General features: G+C 33.0%; 1 protein-coding gene across 4 annotated transcripts in view; it reads right to left on the bottom strand.

Annotated features, from left to right (window-relative positions):
- LOC140044030 (PDF receptor-like) overlaps positions 1-23,578 on the bottom strand; it is an 82,181-nt gene that overhangs the window by 38,818 nt on the left and 19,785 nt on the right. For all 4 annotated transcript variants that reach the window (XM_072088654.1, XM_072088709.1, XM_072088542.1 and 1 more), the window contains exon 2: positions 19,113-19,233. The gene's annotated coding sequence lies outside the window, so the exon portion shown is untranslated. The remainder of the gene's footprint in view (positions 1-19,112; positions 19,234-23,578) is intronic.

The raw sequence follows: 23,578 nt of genomic DNA, 5'->3' as shown, positions 1-23,578 counted from the left end.
TCTATCTTGTCTTATCTTGTCTTCTGCCATTTGGCAGGTCCATGACAGTCTATATTCTCAATGCTTCTCTATTTAGTGCTTCTTCTTTTTAGTTTTTTAATCTATTAAGCCAAGCTATCCCTTTTCTTCCTCTTCTTGTTTTACCTTCATATCTTCCTTCTATCACAATTTCAATCATTCTCCTTCCCTAATTCTATTTCAAATCCATTGTTTTTGCTGATCCGCTATCCTTCTCATTATTTGCCTTTCCTCTCCTATTTCAATCAATATGTCCTCGTTTCTTCTTAACTTGAATATAATTAATTTTTAACCTTTTCCTCCAGCACCACATCTTAAAAGATTCAATCCTACGTATTTCTTCTTTCCCTGTCGTCAGAGGCTTGGAAGTGATACTTTACACACACTTTTTTTTCAGGAATGACAAAATGACAAAACTAAACATATACGTGTGCACTTTAAAGAACCTAGTACATCTTTCGAGACGAGTAGGGGGTTACCCCGGTGTATTAGTACATCACAGCCACTGATCACCAACTGGGCCCTCTGGGAGACCAGTCTTTGACTGAAGAGGTTACCCAGTATAAATATATATTTCAATCAATCAATCAATCAATCACATGATCAAAGTATCTCAACTAGGACATGAAGATGAGAGATTTTGCAATGATTTTCGGACAATGAAATGCGATAATCATTATTTACAGAAATGTCTCCGTATATCTGCAATGTATAAACAAACACTCAAAACTTTAAGGATACGTTGGTTAACCTAGATTCAAAACCGAACATAAACCTAGGGTTAAATTGCTATATGCACGAGTTATTAAGCTGTCATTATGACCCGATTGGCTGCCCATAGGTTAATATAATTTAAATTAAGATTATGTTTACACGGTCAGTGAGCACAGCTGATTATTTACTTTTATCTATCATACTCCATACAAGTCCAATCCAATCTCTCTGTTAAAGCTCTACATAATACGTAATTTTCTCAAAATTGAACTTAATCTACATCTATTACACACATGAATGAATAAAATCAGTCATGTTAACTGTTTTTTTCCCTTCTCATCCATTATTTAATTGGATATATTAGATAACCAACAATGCATGAAATTATAGATTCTATCACAAATCCGAGTTTATTAAAACTATGTATGAATTTGTCCATAGTCAATCTTGATTCGGACAAAATTTATAAGTTAACCACATATAATAAGTGTATATTCATTATTACATGTTTTACGTTCAATGTTTGTAGCACGCAAAAAAGACATTATACGTGTTATCAAATAAGAGTGGTTTACCGTGTTCATGACATTGATGATGTTATATTACATGCAGATGATGATGTTGATGATAATAGAAGTTATATACAGTTTATGATGATGTAGATATGTGTCATGATATCATGTTGATGATATCGAAGTCACATGAAGTCAATAATAATTATAATATCATGTTGCTTCATGAAATGTTAATTCATCATGTTGATGACATCGAAATAGTGATGATGCTGTTGATATCATGTTCATGATATCGAAGTAGAGAATGTTGCTGTTGATAGCATGCTGATGATATCGAAGTAGTGATGATGCTGTTGATATCATGTTGCTTACATGAAATGTTATTTCATCATGCTGATGATATCGAAGTAGTGATGATATGTTGATATCATGTTGCTTGCATGAAATGTTAATTCATCATGTTGATGATATCGAAGCAGTGATGATGCTGTTGATATCATGTTGATGATATCGAAGTAGAGAATGTTGCTGTTGATAGCATGCTGATGATATCGAAGTAGTGATGATGCTGTTGATATCATGTTGCTTGCATGAAATGTTATTTCATCATGCTGATGATATCGAAGTAGTGATGATATGTTGATATCATGTTGCTTCAGAAATGTTAATTCATCATGTTGATGATATCAAAGTAGTGATGATGCTGTTGATATCATGTTGATGATATCGAAGTAGTGATGATGCTGTTGATATCATGTTGATGATATCTAAGTAGTGATGATGCTGTTGATATCATGTTGATGATATCGAAGTAGTGATGATGCTGTTGATATCATGTTGATGATATCGAAGTAGTAATAATGTTGATATCATGTTGCTTGCATGAAATGTTATTTCATCATGTTGATGATATCGAAGTAGTGATGATGCTGTTGATATCATGTTGCTTGCATAAAATGTTAATTCATCATGTTGATGATATCATAGTAGTGACGATACTGTTGATATCATGTTGCTTCATGAAATATTAATTCATCATGTTGATGATATCACAGTAGTGATGATGCAGTTGGTATCATGTTGCTTCATGAAATGTTATTTAATCATGTTGGTGATATCGAAGTAGTGATGATAATGTTGATATTATGTTGCTTTATGAAATGTTAATTCATCATGTTGATGATATCGAAGTAGTGATGACTCTGTCGATATCATGTTGATGATATCGAAGTAGAGAAAGTTGCTGTTGATATCATGCTTGCATGAAATGTTAATAATATCGTGTTGATGATTACAAGTTAATACTAGTGTTGATAATGGCTACATGCTGCTGATGTAGTCTATGATATCATGTTTATGTTATGTTGCAAAATGATTATGACATGACAATGGTCGTGATGATGATGTCAAAGATGATAAAATGTTGATTATAGTTATTTTTGTTTCAAGTAAACAAACCCCCTGGAGAGCCCTTTATGAGGAAATACATTTATATCGTCTCGTCACATTGTCTACTTGATATACAAGTGTGCGAAAATGATCATTCAGTCGTAAAACATGTATTTCAAAAGTGTGAATACAAAAAAACATACATAGTATAATATCTAATTAAAATTAAGTGATTTTAGATTAATAGCGTTATATGTCTTTGGCGCAAATATCATATTCGTTGCTTAGCAACTGGAACTTAACGTTAATCAGTTTACGTATATAGTGTTTTACATATATTATATTTTCCAGTCTAAATCATACGACATTCCAATCTAAACGTACCACATGTTTGTTCCTATCTAAAAATAATGAGCTGAATCAACAAAAAGCTACATAATGTGTTACAAACATTTGCAAATGGTGCGATTAAAAGCAACTGTCCATACACGAAACATTTTCACTAAATATGTTGGTTTATATTGAGCTTTCAAAGTTATTGGAAAAACGTATCTGTTATTTTCTGAGAGAAATAGCAGAGATTCACGTAGATTAATGATAAACCTTCTTTGCCGTTTAAATATTTCAATTTGGAAAAATAGCAAAATAACCAGAAAATTGTAATTGCTTGTTCTTTAAGTAGAACAAGGTATAGAAAAGTCGTAAATTGTGTTTCTGCATGATTACATAGATTTTCCTTTTTTTGCTGATGGCTTAAATATTTTTAGGTCTTTAAATATTGGATGGATCGTGGTTTATCATTCAATCATTTGCATCTGTTGCCAAATATCTGCTGGACGCAATGAACTTTATCACATCATCTAGCCGGCCATAAATAAAACGTAAACAAGACTAAAAATAAAAACACCTTTTCAAATCCAGGTCATCATTGATAAACATTTTATCCGGATTTCTATCATGTAAATCTCGGCCGTAACTACTTTAAGGTGTAATGCTCTTTATTACCTGTAGCATTATATATTATATTTTTCCGTCTTTGTACTGTGTATACTAATGTGTTACGACGTACGCACATAATATTCGTTTTTTTTTAAAAAGAACACAAAATGCATGTATACGTTTGGTTTGTCAATTAATTCCAGATAAAACAACGCAGAACATTATGAAGCAAAAATGTAGAATTAGTCCGTCTAACCCTCGTCAGTCGTGTTTGTTTGTAAATGATCACTACATTATATTTTGATACAATCGATCTCTTTACGTCATTCTAAGTAAAATTGCTGCTGCCAGACTACTAGTCTAACAGGAGAATACCAGACGTCATTTACTCGTTAACGGTATACAAAGTTACGGTATGCTCAATTTAACGTACATTATCTACTCCTTTGGTATGAGTTTTTTTTTTCTGTACGACATCAAATTAGTTGTGGACCAAACATATATATATATATATACAACGCTAACAAGTTATATAAAATCTATAACCGTACAGTACTATAAAAAAAAGGTCTTTTTAGCCAATGAAACTAAGCAATTTTAAATTTAGTTGACCTGGCAGCAGCAACAGCTGCTACGCAAAACGTGTTTAATGCAGACCTACATCATATAAATATAATATATTGCACTGACATACAAAACATGCATTTAATGCATTATTGTAATAAATATGTAACATTTTTTATGATAAAAAAAATGATCGTGGGGATAGAAACCAATCGTTTAACAAAATTATGTAAAATAACTTGTCCTGGTTCTAAAACATTCTCTATAGTATTCTAGGGACATTCAACAAAGTGTTTTTAAGAAACATTTTTTTTAGAAGAGATAATTTATCGTCTTCACAGGCACTTACTCAGATATTTTTATACTAGCAAACTCTAACTTCATTTACCTCGTCTGAACATGGCTACATGATCAGGGGAGTCGATATATATCTGAAACTTCAGAAAGGTAGTTGAATGACCATGGATAAACTAGCTATAGGCCTATATAATAAAATACAGACAGATCCAATATTCCTAATATTTCTGTTTTATTTATTACACCTTGTCTACATTGGTAATTGTGCCTTATGATTTATAACTAAGACAAAAATATAATGTGTATAATAACACCTGTGTGTTCTTTCTTCAATTTCATAAATCTGAAAGATACATTTCAGAAAAAAAGATTAATGTATTTTGACCGAAACGTCGAGATGTTCTCCGTTCTAAATTGATCTAATATAAAGTGTTTCCACACATATCAAAATATTCTGAAAGCAAAAAAAGATCACAGCAGAAAATCAACAAATTAATAAAGAATGTGAAGAAATAGATACGTATATAGAAATGAATAGTGGATATTTTGGTATGGAATGTATACACATTTTAACAAAAAAGAAGTGTACAAGCCACCAAGGAGAGGAGTTTTAATCAACGTTTTAAATCAATAAAACACAATTTACAACTACTGTACAAAGACATAAACAGAAAGTGCAATGGAAAGAGGAATATCAATTAGCACTAAAAGACCAACATAAAGGAAAAAAACAGTTTAAAACATTTAAGAAAAGAAATAAAGATATCGCAAGAATAACTGAGGTGGGTTAAATTCAGACCCGGATGATTATGATAATCACAAGTATTACTATTAGTTTAACAACCAAAATCGTCTACTACTAGAACATTATCAAAAGTCCTTGTAATTACATAAACATAAGAAACACAAGTTAATGACATTTTTTATTTCACACGTTGTTTTATAAACAACACCACGAAAGAGCTACGGTATAATAATGTCTTATAAAACGATCATTCGCAAGAATTGAATTTAACATCATTGAACTTAAAACTCAAGCACCTGCGCACAATATATAAACATGACGTCATTATAGGCTGTAGGCCCTTAGGTCGTCGAAAATGGAAAGGTCCTTATCCAAACCAGACCAAGTGAATAATGGATGTAGGCCCAAGACCACTGAAGAACCTCTTAACGTGGCATTCTCAGATCGTTGTAGACGCATTAACGCTCGAAACTTACCGTTGGGAAGTTTCGCCTATAAAGAAATATACAACCGTCGAGTAATACCTAAATTCTAATCCAAGATAACATATAGATTTTCGAAAAATCTATCAAATAATTCTTCTATTGCATATCTATATTATTTTTTATTTTAAAAAACACAAACAATATTATTAAACAAAAGCGGTTTCAAATAGTATGGTCATCAACCTTGTGGCGATGACCGAACTAACCGACAATTCAGATTATTTTAAATCCACTATTTTATCTTATATCATCTAATTCAATTACATTTTTGCTGATGCAAATAAATTAAGCCTTCATAAAGTCACAATACAAACATTTCAAGTAAATTAAGATAATTCATTCTGCTAATGGTAACAGAAGGTAAATTGTCGCAGAAGTTAATAATCTTATCGATCTTATTGACTGTCAAAGATAATAATTAGGTTTTAGTGTGTTTTTCTTAATAGACCATTTTAACGTCCCATAATATTGTCCACTTTGACCAAAAGTTAGATCAAAATGATTTACTCAATGAACCCTAATTTATCTGAAACATGTTGTTGGAAGACATGGTTAAATTAGGGAATTTTCTCTTGTTAAATGAAACCAAATGGTATTTTTTTAGGCTAAAAGTGGATAACTTTATTAAAACTAGAGAATACCGTATTCAAAGTTTTTTTTTTTCAATTTTATTCATCTTTAATGTCCATGTTTTGTTGAAAAAAACTTTTAAGAGACCTTCTAACCAATGTATGTCGACTGCTTTATTGGAAAAATGTATTACCCAAACCTCAATTACGGAATTAGAAAGTGTAATTATCTTAACCTACTTTAAAACGAGGATATTGATGATGAAAATAAAAAAATATATATGTTCATTCATCATAAAGCTATGCATTAATATCGAATGATAAAACCTTCTCACATAAATTTATTCAGTTTATGACACGGTTGAATAAATATGGTATGTGAAAGAATTGTTGGCAACTAATGAACATCAGAACACCATTTATAATACATTAATTTCCTTCGTGACAAATAACCCCACCCTGGGGGACTATGTGATTTACGGGCTTCGTGGCAATTGTGGCATAACATCAACTTTTTTCTAAATTCTGTAACATTTGGTACACATGCTGAGGATATTTCACATATTAAAAACTTAGTTACCCTTTAGTGGTGGTGTTAGAATGTTAAAGCATCAAAGGCCATGCTGTAGTAAAGATACCAACAACTTGGTGTTTTATTGACAACTACAGAGAGTAGATTATCATTGTTACTCTGATTAAAATGTGAAAAGTTATAAGAAAATAACCACATACAGTACAGTGAAATGCATTTCTACTTTGTTACATGTGTAAACATCTCATGACACTATCGGTTTTTTTATTGAGATATTTTATCCAATATACTTCATAATTGGAAATATGATAGGCAAATGACGTCCTCATATGCAGGCGTGAATCCTGACATTTCCTTTTTCTGAGAAAAAGTCATTTTAAAGCCGCTTAAGGAGTAACTTTACAGCAGTGACATATAGGACTTAAATTAAATAAATTATGCATCGTAATTTGTTCACTGAAATCAATTTATTTGTACCTCAAAAAGGTTGAAGAAATTGGGTTCGACAATCGACATGACAAACTCAAACGTATGCGCACAATATATAACCATGACGTCATAGGTCCTAGGTCCTAGGTCGTCGAAAATGGAAGGGTCTCTATCCAACACCCAATGGATACAGCGTTTTTGTTCCTGTTAGATCTGATTACAAAGTCGTTTACTCGATTGAAACTAAATATAGAAGCTGTACTACGATTGTATTTAAAGTCGCTATATTTGGATAGTAGATGATTTTGCCGCATAAAGTTTTTTTGATTATGCGTTTCTGAAACATGAGAATGTACTTTTGTCGGTATGTGTCATTAGCAATATCACATTGCTTTGGGTGAATATTAAAGATATCAAATAAGTTTTACAATAATGTCCTTAGTACCAGTTCATTCAGTATCGTTAGATCTAGATAGCACAATTATATTCTACCCAGGGCTTAACGAGCCACGTGTCCACAATTAGGCAACCTAATATTAGAAGAAGATAAAGTTACATTTCAAATTACGTCAATCGGTTACAATACAATGGAATTGAAAAAAAAAATAATAATAACTTGCTTCTTGCCTTGGAACCAAGTAGTGAGGTTTATCAAATTTGATGGCTAAAAACATAATTTTAATTAAGTATTTTCCCAGTTTTTCTTTTTTTTTATCTTACATAATTAAGAAATCCATTTCAAAGTTTCAAGGACTTAAGTACAAACAAATGATAAAAGCCAAAAAAGGCTTCTAGGAACCATTGCATTTGGACCAAGTGAGGTGAGGTTTATCAAACTTGATTTGGCAAAAACATAATTTTAACTCAATGTTGTTTTGTCAGTTTTTTAAAATATCCTAAAAAAATATTTTACTTCTTTTTTATCTTATTATATCTTAAATGAAGTAATTCATTCAAAAATCGAAGTTTTCACTTAACCTAACTATTTTGACTTAAGTAGAAAAAATGAAAAAATCTAGACAAAGTTTAATTCTCTCATTGATCATTACATTGATATTATTGTTCTTAAATGGTTTGTTTCTCGATAAACATGGCTTCCATCACATGTATGATTTCAAAGGCATATTAGTAATCTCGTCTGTAGATGATGGGTTCTAGTCTCACATGAGAACAACTCTGCTAGGTGATATTGACATTCCATTTTTATTGATGAGAAAATGTACTTCACATCTCATTACGTTACGGCAGATTCTATATGACTAACCCACTTCTTACTTTAACAAGCACATGTAACCAATATTACTATTTCTCAAATTATCAGTGAATCGTGAGTATAACATGTATACCTACTTGCATTTAATTTACATACAAGTGTAATGCGAAATTAATGTTTCAAATACGCGATGCAAATGAGTTTTCCAAAGCGCCTCTTGTAGTTAAATGAGCTAATATGATTCACTGCATCTTCCATTGCGGGAATTAATGTGTTTTCTCTTCAATAATGTCTTCAGATGCACTTAGAATAAATAAAACAGGGTAGAAAGGTAATAACATTGCTGCAGCGTGATATGTAGCTTAACGGATACTTTTACGGAGTATTATTCAACGTGCTCTCAAATCATAAGCAATGCCTGGATGAGACACTTAATCTACACCGATAGAAGCGTCCCGCTTGTAGAAACATAACACGCACAATTCAACATGCGTTTAAAACGGGGCTAATTACGCGCGGTAAGTGGGTGCATCATGTGACAGTTACATCGAGTTCGTAATTTTTTCCTGTTATACGGTAAATGTGTGAAAGGTAAAAAATATTGATTTTGAAGCGATATTATAGTTATTGTCGATTACCAGTTCTTTGAGATTGATACATAATGCATACTGCATACTGACATGTCTATTCGAGTTTCCTTAGTTATAGTTGTCCCATGACCTAGAGTATCGTAGGGGCATAGCAGATGAGATGTAGAGCACCAAGTGCTTCCATAGGGAAATTAGTACTGTAGTTGTACTTATCATGTCATACACATGCATAAGCCATATCTCCCAAGGGTGCCTTTCTTCTCTCCAGGCTGGCGGGGTTTTGCTGGATGGCCGTCGTTGGTCCTCCTGAACCAACTCCCTTATAGTTGGTTTTTGTTTTTAGTACTGGATGTCCAACCACTCTCCACACCTGACCTGACTTGTCATGAGTTGGTGGGGTACCGGTTTAGTCGCCGGTGACCCGACCCTGCTGCAGGCAGTTGGATTACAGGTTGGTTACCAATAGCAAGTCTCCTGACCTCTGACCTACGTTTCTGGTTAACTGTATATTAAATATAAGAAGAGGCTAGGCGAAGTTTTTTAGACGAGTTATATACGGAAAAGTAAATACTCCAATACGCTTTAAACCAATCGCTTCACGGTAAATGTTTCATTAATATAATATAACTGCGTCATACAAATTATAATACATAAATTTGCTTAGCTTTTCAGGTTACATAAATTGAATTCAAACTTTGTGTTATCATAGTTGCCATATTTATAATTTAAAGATATATATTGTCCCTCTGAAAAAAAAAATTCTTTAAAAAAATATTTTTGTTGAATATGCTATTTCAAACGGTCACATAGTTATTGGAAAAAAAAAATTGGATAGAAAAAAAAGTATTTACCTGGAAAAACTGTAATCCAAAGCAAACAATAGTCAAATTGGCTGCCAGCAAATGAGTTTTTGATTGAATAAAACCGTTTTTTCCGTATTTTCTACGAAAGTGATTAACTTATCAAAATAGATTAAAACTACAAAATAACATATTCAAGGTCTGATTTAATTAATCTTCACTCCATTTTTCATGTTTTGGGGACAATACATCTTTAATTAAAATTTAATAATATGCGATGTTTTTGGTTTTTTTTTTGCAACTAGACTATAATGGTCAATATAAATGAATAATGATTAATTGTACCAGATACCTATCTAACTGTATTACGTACTTTTAATACACGATGTCTCTGTCATTAGGTTTTCACCTTATTGAGTATTTTGCGATATAGAACATTTATTTAAATATTTATGACACTATAAATCTAAATAAAATCAATTATTTCGATATTTGGAATGTATGTTGTCTAAAAAAACTATGAGATGCTTTATTGAGAAAAAAAAACATGTTTAATATAAACAGGTACGAACCAAAACGGTTTTTGTATACACACTCAAAAGTATGTCACTTGTCAAAGTGAGTTGCGAATCAATCACAACAACATACAATGTAATAAACGCATATAGTACGTGCACATTACGCATGTACGCACGTACACAAATAGACGTGCTTCTTGATTTCAATTGTTCATCAAGTCTAAAAATAGGAACCAAAAACTGAGAGCAATAAAAACAGCAAGTCTTTCAACAACAAAATAAAGATTATAATACCTGATGTACAGTAATATAATGCTATACCGTTGATGTTGGTGAGAACGAGCGACCTAATTCACAGTTACAAGTGATACATACACACTCTTCAAGTAAATTACTATTTAATGCGTTAATTTTCTTAATAGAACGAGCATCCACTTTTTAAATATTTTATCATTTTGGAAAGTTACCGGTCTATTGACGGCACGCCGATACTTCGTGCCGTAAAACCTTCACTTAAGGACTCAAAACAATCGTCTTACACACATCAAAACATACAACAGAGAAGCACGTATTACATATTTTTGAAAAGCCGCACTATAGCTTCCTTGCAATACATCGCTTGAACTGCTTCAAGATTATACTTGGTATGGGAAGTAGCTTAAATTGTAGGCATTAAGCGTATAGTGTTGAGAGATAAAGTTAGCTGTTGAATTAATTGGCATCACAAAAGCTACCGTACTATTCGACTTTGTCTCAGCTCTTCTTCGAAATTAATGATTTTTTGAGTTTATATTTATCAATACAATACCTATTTTAAAAAACAATCATATTTTTTTCTTCTTTTTTCTTAGTTTTTACTCGGGGTACCCGAGTCTAGTACTTACTCATTTTCTCCTTCTCTTCCTCCATCTGGACACTATTGAGTAAAAAGTGCGATTTTTAAAGTACTACTCCTCCCTTATTCGTTATAGTATTGAGCTGGGATTTGGCATGAACATACTACAGGGACATGTCCTCAAAGCTATAGAGCCGGATATTTAATTTTTTGTTAATTAATTTGTTTAATTAAGAAGCCACAATGTGTGACACACACCACAGCGTTATGTAGTTATATGGTTATATGCGGATTCTTGGCGTAGTGGTTATCACGTTTGCTTAACACGCAGAAGGTACCTGGTTCGAGCCCGGACGAAACCTTTTTTTTTTTAATTTATGGTGAAAAGTACTGTATACGCAATATGATAATTATACAGAGTATATCTTATTTTTATTATTTTTTAAAATACTTATTTTGTGTAATCGGTAATTATCACTTTTACACATGTTTATTTTGCTTTGTGCTTATTACCATTTATTTGTAATTTAAATGGATTAAATAACTTTCTGTAACCCACATTTTTAATGTAAGAGGTTTCGTAGTGTAGTGGTTGTCAAGTCTGCTTAACACGCAGAAGGTCCCGGTTCGAGCCCTGGCGAAACCTATTTTCTTTACTTTCTAACTGTATACGTCTGTATACAGCTTCTTTCGCTGTACCCCGAGTATTGCACATTCGTGCTTGTTAATCTTTCTTCTCCTTTTTTCTTTATATGTTTTTCCTTTTTTCCTGTTTTGTCTTTTTCCTTTTGCTGTTTTTCTCTTTTTTTCTTCCTTATTCTCTTCCTGTATTGTATTTATACATTGCTAAATATTTTCTATTTCAAGACAATCGTCACAATCGCGAAGTTGCTACGTAGCAACACTAATCCTATACAAACAGATACAAAAGGACAAACATTCTTTGACAAATTAAAAAGCATTACTTGCAGATGACACAGTTAATTAATGGGGGATTTTGATTCAAAGTGTTGAATCGATCAGTAAAAGTCGTTTATTAAAAAGTATCAACATGGCATTATTATTTTGAATACTGTAGTTTGTATAATGTCAACAATACAGTGAGTGTGTGGGAAGGGGAGAGGCTTGAGAGGGATTGAGATTCGGTTTAAATCGAGAATTAGACCTATACATACAATTAAGAACATTGTGTGCACATAATTCAAACGCGATGATACTATAATAGGGGTATGCAGAAGAGTGTCCCTCTTCTTTTCCTGTATAAAATCTATACGAATAAAATCCGAGGTAATAGAACCCGGATTACCTAACCCCGACATACCCCTTTTACACTATCACCATAACAGCGGTGTAACCCCGCAGTTGTTAGTACACCAGGCCGCTGAACTCCGGTGTTGTGGTTTTTATTGACTGGTGTAAATGGGAAAATCCAACCACCCCGGTGTGCTCTCCCCGGGGTGAAACGAAGCTGAATGTTTTCGGTGTACCTTCTCCGGTGTAGTCGAATCTACACCAGAGACACGAAGTGTAAACGGTTTTTGTGGTTCAACACCGAGCTGTTAAAGGTCATTGACGTGAAAATTTAACATGTTGTCACAGAAATACAATATATTATGCAAACGAAATAGATTTTTTTTGCTTAAAATACACCTTCTTTGCTTAAAACAATAATTGTACGATATGTTGTGCTGTTCGTTATTTTCTTTTAAAGGCACAAACAAATTTATGACTTTTCTTCTCTGCTGAAAATATTGAAATTGTTCGTGTGCATTCTACCTTACCAGAAAGCCAAAAAATAATTTAACATTGGTGTAACTCTACTCTGGCCGATTCTATGTAGGCCTAATTATTGAAAAAGGGAAAAATATATATAATACTGACGTCCCAATGGATGAAAATGATATCTTTTTTAGGAACTGAAAAAGTACCATATAATAATTTTCCTTCATTGATACATTGTTATGCTAATTAACAAATACATTTTTTATTTTAAATACTTACCGTATCTACCCTATTTTTACGCCAACCTAACAATTTAAGGTCTATTTAATGTACGTACAGTCTACAAGGCGGAAATGCAGTCATTTTAAAAACAAAAATAATTGTTAGGCCCTAATTTTTAAAATAATAAATGATAATCTTAATAGCCACAAAGAAAATATAACACTGGATTATATTCAAAATTAAATAAATTGTGTTTAAATTCGGATTATTATGTTTTTATATGAGATTTGTCGATATGTTCCAGTGTTTAAATCATAGTCAGTTAAGTTCCACGTGTGCGCTTGCAATAGTAATTTGATTGACAGCACCGGGGTGATCGATGCAGTGTAAATGGGCGCAACTCGAGTTCATCTCGCAGTTTTTTTGGCTAGTGTAAATGGAAATTGCCTCCGAGTTCAACTCGTGTTCCTCTCTCAGTCGATAGTGTAAAAAGGGTAATACAGTATCAGAACTCGGGTTACCTAAACCCGGCATACAGCATCAGAACTCGGGTTACCTAAACCCGGCATACAGTATCAGAACTCGGGTTACCTAAACCCTGCATACAGTATCAGAACTCGGGTTACCTAAACCCTGCATACAGCATCAGAACTCGGGTTACCTAAACCCGGCATACTGTATCAGAACTCGGGTTACCTAAACCCGACATACAGCATCAGAACTCGGGTTACCTAAACCCGGCATACAGTATCAGAACTCGGGTTACCTAAACCCGGCATACAGTATCAGAACTCGGGTTACCTAAACCCGGCATACAGCATCAGAACTCGGGTTACCTAAACCCGGCATACAGTATCAGAACTCGGGTTACCTAAACCCGGCATACAGCATCAGAACTCGGGTTACCTAAACCCGGCATACAGTATCAGAACTCGGGTTACCTAAACCCGGCATACAGTATCAGAACTCGGGTTACCTAAACCCGGCATACAGCATCAGAACTCGGGTTACCTAAACCCGGCATACAGTATCAGAACTCGGGTTACCTAAACCCGGCATACAGCATCAGAACTCGGGTTACCTAAACCCGGCATACAGTATCAGAACTCGGGTTATCTAAACCCGGCATACAGCATCAGAACTCGGGTTACCTGTTACCTAAACCCGGCATACAGTATCAGAACTCGGGTTATCTAAACCCTGCATAACAGCATCAGAACTCGGGTTACCCAAACCCGGCTTACAGCATCAGAACTCGGGTTACCTAAACCCGGCATATCTTTTTCTCGTTTTCGTGTTTATATCGTTCTCTTTTATTAAGTGTTTTGGACCTCATGCATGTCAGCCACAAAGTTTAATAACAACAAAAAAATGTTATTCAAACATTATAACATATTACAAAATATACATATTTTGACATATTTTGTTTAAATGCGATTCAAAAGTGATTCAAATGAAAATGTAATATTTAGTTTTGTCGATCGATATCAGTCTTTTTATAATTTAATAAATATTTTTTTTTAATTTGTGTTCGAATTGGATAACTATTATGTGACATTAAAATGGCATATTCAACAACAATTTTTTTTTATCATTAAGAAATAAGTACAGCATTCTACTCCACTAACAGGGGATTACTCCGATGTATTCTGACCCTGTCTTTCGTCTGGTCAACTTGGTTTATTATACCTAGGGTCTGTATTCCGAATGTCCTCATACTCTCCAGATAAGTCGACCCGAGGACGATTATAATTACATTTACATTTAATCATGTTAATCTATGTTATGAGGTAATAATCTCTATTGTTGCCTCATGCTATCGAATGTATTGATGTTATACATTGTAGAATAAGGATTTTTCTAGAACATCAATCAAATGACAATGTCATTCAGTTCACGTGACAATCATTTTAAAGTACTGTATATTATTATATAGCCCCGGGACTACATACGACGATTAAGGTTGCTCTTGTTTGATTTAAAATCTTTTTTCTAAAGATGTATTTGTGCTTTAAAAAAGATTAATAAAATCAGACTTTGAATAGATTATTTTGTAATTTAATAAAGTCTATCACTTCCGTAGAAAAAACCCTGAAAATAAAATGACAAAATAAAAGGTTAAATTCAACCAAAACACATTGGCTGGCAGTCGATTTGACTATATTTTTGCTTTAAATTACAGTTTTTTAGGTAAATACATTTTGTTTTATTAGGTGACATTAAAATGGTATATTCAAGAATTATTTTTAAGCTCTATAAAATTACGTAATCTTCTAACTGTATTAACATGTAAAACCTTCAAGAAATTTGACTGATTAATTTTTGTCTTTCGTGGATTGCCATCTTTCTTTCTACATGTTGCTGTTCTTATTATATAAGGTTTATTTGTGTATAGGCCTAAGTCAAAATAGTCTATATAAACACAACAGGCAAAGAACATTAATTCTAAACCGCCCGGTGATATACTGAAATTTAATTAATTAATTTGAAACGATAAAGATGAGGAAATCTGTGAGACTCGAACTCGGACCGCCTGCTTGATATGCAGATGTCCTAACCATTAGACTACTGGGGCTTTCATTCCGAGTTCGAGTCTCGGTTTGGGCGACTTTTTCTCATTCTCACAGATTTCCTCATCTTTATCGTTTCAAATTAATTAATTAAATTTCAGTATTTCACCGGGCGGTTTAGAATTAATGTTCGGGCAACACTAGCCCTTCATCAGTGCAAGTGAGGGAATTTGGATAAAGTCATAGCATAAGAGTTGGCAAAAACAAAATCATACAGCAAGTTATAGAAACATATATATATAACATATATATATAAATCATACTGTAAATTATAGAAACAGTGCTCATATTCTGAACATGATCTCATAGTCGCGTCGAGCATAGCTCATTGGCGAAAGTTCCGTATATATATATTTATGAAATGTATTATTCGAAATTCGTAATTTTTTAATACCTTATTCAGAAAAGAAAATAAATGTTTACGTTGATTGCTTGATTGATTGATTGATTGATTGATTGATTGATTGATTGATTGATTGATTGATTGATTGATTGATTGATTGATTGATTGATTGAATTTAGAGTTTGTATTGCATTTGTTTAGTAATAATGTAGATTTGTGTATGCTACACTGGCTATATATATAAATAGAAAGGGGAAAACTGAGAACTTTATTTACAATATACACTGAATGTTATGTTTGTCGGTTTACAATTTACGTGTTTGTAATTACTGGATAGAGTGTGGATATTGAGAATTCATTTTGTACAATAACCAACATTGGTTTACATGACGCAACCCGAGGATGTAAACGGAATTTGACCAATCACGACGCGATGGATCATCAAAACTGTCACTTGGAATATTTCAAGTTGGGAACCAAGCTTTACAGTTAATGCATTACAAACGAACATTCATGTAGGCATTATTCAAAACACACTGATATACCCGCACATTAACGTTATAAAAAAACAATGTTTTACGATAATATTAAATGACACATAAGCAACCCTGTGTGTGGTTTTAATTAATTACATCGTACGACACACAATACAAGAAAAAATACGGCTTACATCAATGAAATGTTGTGAACTCATTAATTTAAAACAAACTATGTTTTAAATAATGACGTCGGTAAAATGTTATGTCCTTAGTCGTCGTGTGAACGCGGAAAAAGTAATTAGCTTTTTGTACTAATTGTCTGAGATTTACAGTATAGTTTAGGTGCGCGCGCATGTAGATGTGTCAAGGAATCATACTATTAATAGTATAATGTAATTGATGGCGAAAGGGTAACAAATAGGCTGGGCAGCGAAAAGCCAATTAGAGAAAATATAGCGGGTGGGGATAGTCCAAGTGAAAATAATAGGTCGGGTGCTGACGGGAAAATATTAGGTCGGTTGGCAACAGGCCGGGTGGGGAATGGGCGGGGGACAACGTGTTGGTGGCAACGTGTTAATGGCAACAGACCGGAAGCCTATTGTGTGTATCATCTTGTTACGCTGGACAAAGATATTTGCTGTGTGTGTGCCATTGACATCGAAAAGTGCGTTTTGTGTTATGTAATACATATATTATCAGATTGTATTGTGAATTGTTTGAAAAGGAAATTGAAAACTTGAACTTTGAACCTTTTTTAAAACAAGTGCATCTTTTGTACACTACGACCGGATCAAATACAAACGCCACAAGGTATTGGAGCAGTAGTTAGTTCAATTAATAGGCCTAGAGTTTCTTTATTCCAGAGTGATATCATACACCGTTCCAAGCCTAACCTCATCTACAGTTATGGTTAAATATACTGTAATACACCTAGTTCTTTCACGTTTTAAAACCAACCATACACAATTTAATGTTCAAAACGTACGAAGTTTTAACAATAACCAAACATAAAACAGTGTCATTAGCTGGTAATTAAACAATGACAAATTGTTTTTAAATGATACCGTACTCAATATAGTGGTATGATCCAATCGATTTGCTTCCAGCACAGTACGATGGAAAATTACGCGTGTAGGAATCATCTCTTAATGCGCCATTACGAGTAAATAATTAACAAAATGTTACTTAGCGCATTGTAATGTAAATAAACGGTCATTAGATCAAATATATGGGAATAATTATGTAGATATCGTCTGTTGAAAATACTTACTCGTCTGCCTTTTTGCACGAAGAGTAATAAAAAACCTTTCAAATTAATTAAAATGAAAAAGATACAGTAGATGAAGATATTGAGATCTCTCGACATTTCCTTTATTTTGGCCTTATTGGCTGTCCATAGAGATCACGACATGATGGCCATAAAAAACGCATTCATAACATACTATGGACACACTTGACGAGGCCGGAACAAAGGCGATAAACTTATTATCGTCTGAACGCACGTTTAGCTTAGTTCCCACTAAAGCTCTTTCTACACTACCGGTGTATCAAACTTGATGTGACAAAAAATGTGATGTGCGCCAAATATGGTCGTTATATAATGAGCATTATCACAATATGTCTTTCTCGCAAAGTTTGATAATGTAGACAGGGCTTTAGACGCAACGCAATGACGTAACCGCATCGCATGTAATTTAACCAATCATGTCGCGATGGAGGGAGCACCCGAGTTGTCGATTGTGATTGCTCAAAAACCACTCGCGTGGCACCTACGTCGTTACGTTGCTTCCAAATGGTAGCTTTCGCAGTGCATACACATTATGGACACGTCGCATGTAATGTTACCAAAATGCCTATTATTACAGCTGTACACTAATTGATTCCCACAAAGTCGCGGTCATAATAATTATAAGCAGAGAAACTGTTAGTATACTACACATGTACAAAAACGGATTACGAATAAGGAAATATTAATATCTAATAATGGACACATGTACTAACTAAAATCATGTATAAACATTGCGGCGTGACCTTCATCGAGAGACATTTGAACGTGTCAGATATTAAATCCTATAGGTTACATTTCAATCGTTAATACGTATCATTGAACATTTATAAATGGCAAAATCAGTATTAACTTACTAGTAAGAGAAAGTTGAAGTTCAAGGATAAATTTACACTACTTTAAATTTATTTTCACGATAAATTAAATAGAAACGATCACAAGAAACATTATGCCACATTAGAGCATGCTATATATACTGTCTGATTAATTTTGAACACTGGATGATGAAAGCCAGGTCGTGAAGCACATTGGTATTCTGTACGTATGCTGAATCTTTTGAAGAAACCGAATTTATGTTTTAACGAAAAAGTAGACATTATATTTTGCTTTTTCTAATCGTAATCACAAACTCAATAGACAAATCTAATAATACTTGTAACTGTAGGAGTACTTCTACATCATACGTTTTGTTCAATCAACTTAGTAGAAAAATAAACTAATGTCCTCCACTCTTCTCACTCAGCAGTATTTCAACCATATTAGGCCTACCACCACCATTCATCAACCTGTGAGCCACCACTGGTATACACACGAGATAAACAACTACAAAATGACTTACCCTAGGCCATGGGATCAATGTGCTCAGACCTACTTGAACTCAATATTATACAATGTGTATTTGCACGTGTCTTTTCCAACTGACTTGCATCAACGGCAAACTATCGATGTTTCAACCTTATCTATAAAATAATAATGCATATTTTAGTATAAATAGGGCGATTCGATAACACACGCACCGGTAAGCGTTAATCTGTAGTTTTTTTCAGTTGCTTTCAGTAAGCTTTAGAATTGAACGTCTATTAAAAAAAACTGTTATACTGTATGTAATACATTAATCAGATTCATATGAATAAGATAAGAGTGACACGTGACTGCAAATGACCTTTACCGGTGTTGAAGTATTATAACTATGTATAAACTAAAAATCTCTTCTTTATGAAAAATCAATACAATACGGTCAAGCGTTCCAGGATATTTCAATTATTGGTAACACGATACCTGGAGTTAAAACCGTTGACAACGTTGCTTTCCGTGCATTCATCAATGTATATAATTGAAGATGACTACCGAGGAACTGCAGCGAAAACACTGCAATTTCCTAAAGTATTGCATAATGAATACCACTTAGGCCTATTATAACTAAAGTAAATTAAATGCAGTTTACGGGCGTTATGTAAACCGTTAAAAGTGGAAACCATTTCTTAGCAATTGCTGTAACAGTGTTTTGAGAGAAACACCATGATTATTCTTAATAACTGCTTTTAATGGCAATTCAGACGGTTAATAACTCGTTTGTTATCAATTTGACAAATAGATTAGAACGACGATGCAATGATTCGAGGATAAACCTATTAAACACATCTAAATAAAATCGCATGTGAATTTGTTACGATTTTAGAGTGTTATCAACGATACACACACAGTGGTTGCCTGGTGGTCAATAAACATTTTAGCTACCATTTTGATTAATTTTGCCTGCAACCATACATGGTTTGCCAACAAGCTTAAGTGAGGGTACGGTAATGTTAATTATACAGAGATTAAAATTTACATTTTATTCTAAACAACGTTCTTTTCCTTTCATCTTCTGTCGTTAAAATTAAGATTATAGTATTTCAAAAACAAAACAACAACAAAACAGATTATTTGCAACTCTTCGGGAAGAATCGGATTTAATCAATGTTGAACGTAAGAGTTCATTTAACAATTAAATACAATTATTAATTTGTATCAATCAGTAAAGAATTGTCTAAGAAGACTACGATAAAAACACATACAATAAAGAACAATGGTGAAATGTTGTTGTATTCGGGGATGGTGGGGTGGGGGTTAGGGTTGGGAAGTTAGGGTTGGGAAGTTGGGGGTGGGGGGTTAATTTTTTTTACAGAATTCCGCATAATATTAACACAGCTAATTTTTTTATTTATATGGGTTTACGCACTTATTACACTTCTAACTGGTCTTATTACATAAAATCATAAACAGTCTAGAGTATTTATTGGAGTTTGAGAGGGACTTTCGATTTTAAGACAAGGTACAATTCAAAGGCGAATAACAGAATGTAACAAAACAAACATTCTGCGCATGCGCGCTATACTACGCAGTTGAATCTAACAAACATTTTGCCTTCACAGAATGTCTTTCAGACTCAACAGCTGTGTAGTCTTGTAAACTACGTATCAAACATAATCTGTGTAACAGAGGGCGCTATTAATAAAAACAAACATTCAAATTATAAAGTAGCACAAACGCATTTATTTTATTCATTTCGGCAATAAACATGAAATAATAATTACAAAACATAGAAATATATATATATATATGAAGACAAGACACGAAGCCGAGGAGAGACAAAAGCATTAAACAAAACGCTGTCACCGGTAAGGTGTGTTTCTCCAACATGGAACATGCTCTCATATAATTTTTAAAATATTAGCACTATTGTTTGTATATAATTTCTTTAAAAATACTACTATAAAATACAAAATAATCAAATCAAACGGCTTATTTTATAAATCATTTTATTTATTTTATTCCTAATGTTGAACAAAATACATAATTTGACTCACTAATAATTACTGTCTAATAAGAAAGCCTCAATAAAGTAATGAATTAAAATGTAGAATGATTATTGATTCCAGTTAAAAGTTTTTATTTTTTAAAGGATTTGTTTTTTGGAAAAATGCTGCAAGTTCTAAAATCAACGTGAGGGTGTGGGGGTTAATTTGTGCTGTAACAATATGAATATAGTTAAACGAGTTTACTTATTTTTAGATGACGAAGAATCCGTCATTATCGAAAGGAATTCGTTGATTATGTTTACTGACGTGGTCTGGTCATTCTAACATTATGAAAAAATGTATTAACATAATTTTGTGTTAAGATAAATATTGTTCTGGTACTGTATAAAATGTACAACAATTTGCCGGTCACGCGATGAGGTCCATAAACAGTAACTACATATCAATCATCAGTTTTGTTAATATGAAATCAAAAGTTTACATTAGATTTACTCTCGTAAAATATGGAATGTTATCTTATCGTAAATTCTTGAGCGACAAAATGTGCCCAACGACGAACGTTACGTAGATATCGTTCTGTGACTGTGGAACGCGTTTTGCACCTTTGATAATAAATCGATTCACCGAGGACGCTTAATGTTTAAGTAAATAAGCTTAATTCCATATCATTGAACTATTATAGTAAGTGAGTGCCATAAATGTTGAACTGTTTGATTTTCTTGCCATGAACATTGTTTAAATTATAAAATATAGAGATAATTAGGTGTTAGGTCAAGTAAAAAATTATTTTGTGAAAGACTCGTCGTAAGAATACCCTTTTAATTATGATGTAACCATGGTTACAGAGTGACAACAGATCATGTCCTCTGACACTCAATTGCACTATTATATCAGCTTTCATATCAAGTGCTCTTCTGGGAGACGCTAATTAGTGGGATTTCATTTCAAAATAAGCGATCAAGCTAGAAAAGATTAATAATATTAAAGGATATCATTCGTCTTTGTCAATCAGTACGCAATAATTACCATAATTATAATTTAATTGCTATTTTAATTATTTTAACATTAACTGATTTTGATCCGCATATTTTCAAATTATAGGCCTATAAAATTCGCTTTTAAGATAATAGAGAAAAATGGTGATCAAACACAAATCAAGTGAGTATAAATCATAACAAACCGCTTGGGGGTGCTAGTTTTCATATGCTTATACCATTACCAAGTGACTTCTTATTAGGATTTTGAGAGGTCCAAGAAAAAAACTGGAAATAGTATTGGCCATTTAGGTTAGGCCCCTTGGTATGTAAAAAGACATATGTTTCAGTTTTTAAAACACGAAGGTGTTCTGGTTAACAGTGTAAGTTTGTCTCCAATAAGCCTTCTGGTCTACTGACTCGATCTCGCTGAAACATTTTAATACACTTAGGAATTATCAACCATGGCAATTTAACAATAGAGGCGTAATACAATACTATATTAAACAACTTTGAATGGTGCATAAAATTCTCTCGAATAAGGAGATGGAAAAATGTTTTTCTCTTTGGCGTTTCATACCACATCACGTTTAACTCCAGTGACACAGCAATGCTAGGTATTATGGACATTTCGAACACCAATAAATCACTTCATAATATAAATAATTAGATGTATTTTTAACTTGTAGACCAAATAGCAAGTCGTTAAATTTGACATGACACTTGAACCCACGCACGTAAATAAGCTATAGGAAGAAACATCGGTATTTTGACAAAAATACAATCTAGAAATTATTTTTAAAACAATCATTGTTGAAACAAGAAATATTTCTTACAAAAAACGCCGCCCGACTTTTTGACGTATCAGTTTTAATTATTGTTCTTTCTTCATTTAAATGATGCATTTTTATTGATATTCCATTTTAAAATTGTAAGAAATAGGCCTTTTTGTTTAACAATCAGTAGTAAGCTAAACTTAGTACAGTACTCCGGGATTACTCAGCAAGGCCGTGATTCTAATTTTCCAGACGCCCACAAACGTACTCATTAATCAAGCAATTTTCCATCTTTACATCATTCACCAAAAATATTTACCATATTTTTACAAAGATAAACTGAAACGCAAAATGAAAACATTGTTTATTATTGAAAAGGTCTTACTACTGTCTGCATAGACTCTATTTTCCCAGACGTGCTTTGGTGTTTGCGCATGCCCAGTTCCAGTTTCAAAATACTAATTTTTGTTAGCCGTAGTAAGTATTCGGTAAGCTTTCGCGTGATACAGTTTCCGAATGCTTCCTTCTTCTTTATTGTAACTGCCTAAAACAACATCATAAAAGTAAAAGGAATATTGTTAACCTTAAAAATTATTTTTAAAACGATTATTCGCCTCTATTGAAAAAACAACAATCTTGTATGGAACACTGTTTACGCAACATTTCAATGATATTAATTTTATGACGCGATATGTGAATGAAATGCATCGATATGAATTGATTGAACTGTTTTGAATAAAAAATGTTTTAATT

The sequence above is a fragment of the Antedon mediterranea genome, chromosome 1, assembly GCF_964355755.1.
Source record: "Antedon mediterranea chromosome 1, ecAntMedi1.1, whole genome shotgun sequence".
NCBI classification, from domain to species: domain Eukaryota; kingdom Metazoa; phylum Echinodermata; class Crinoidea; order Comatulida; family Antedonidae; genus Antedon; species Antedon mediterranea.
The sequence above is the reverse complement of the archived record's forward strand: the minus strand, read 5'-3'. Positions and strand labels throughout refer to the sequence as shown.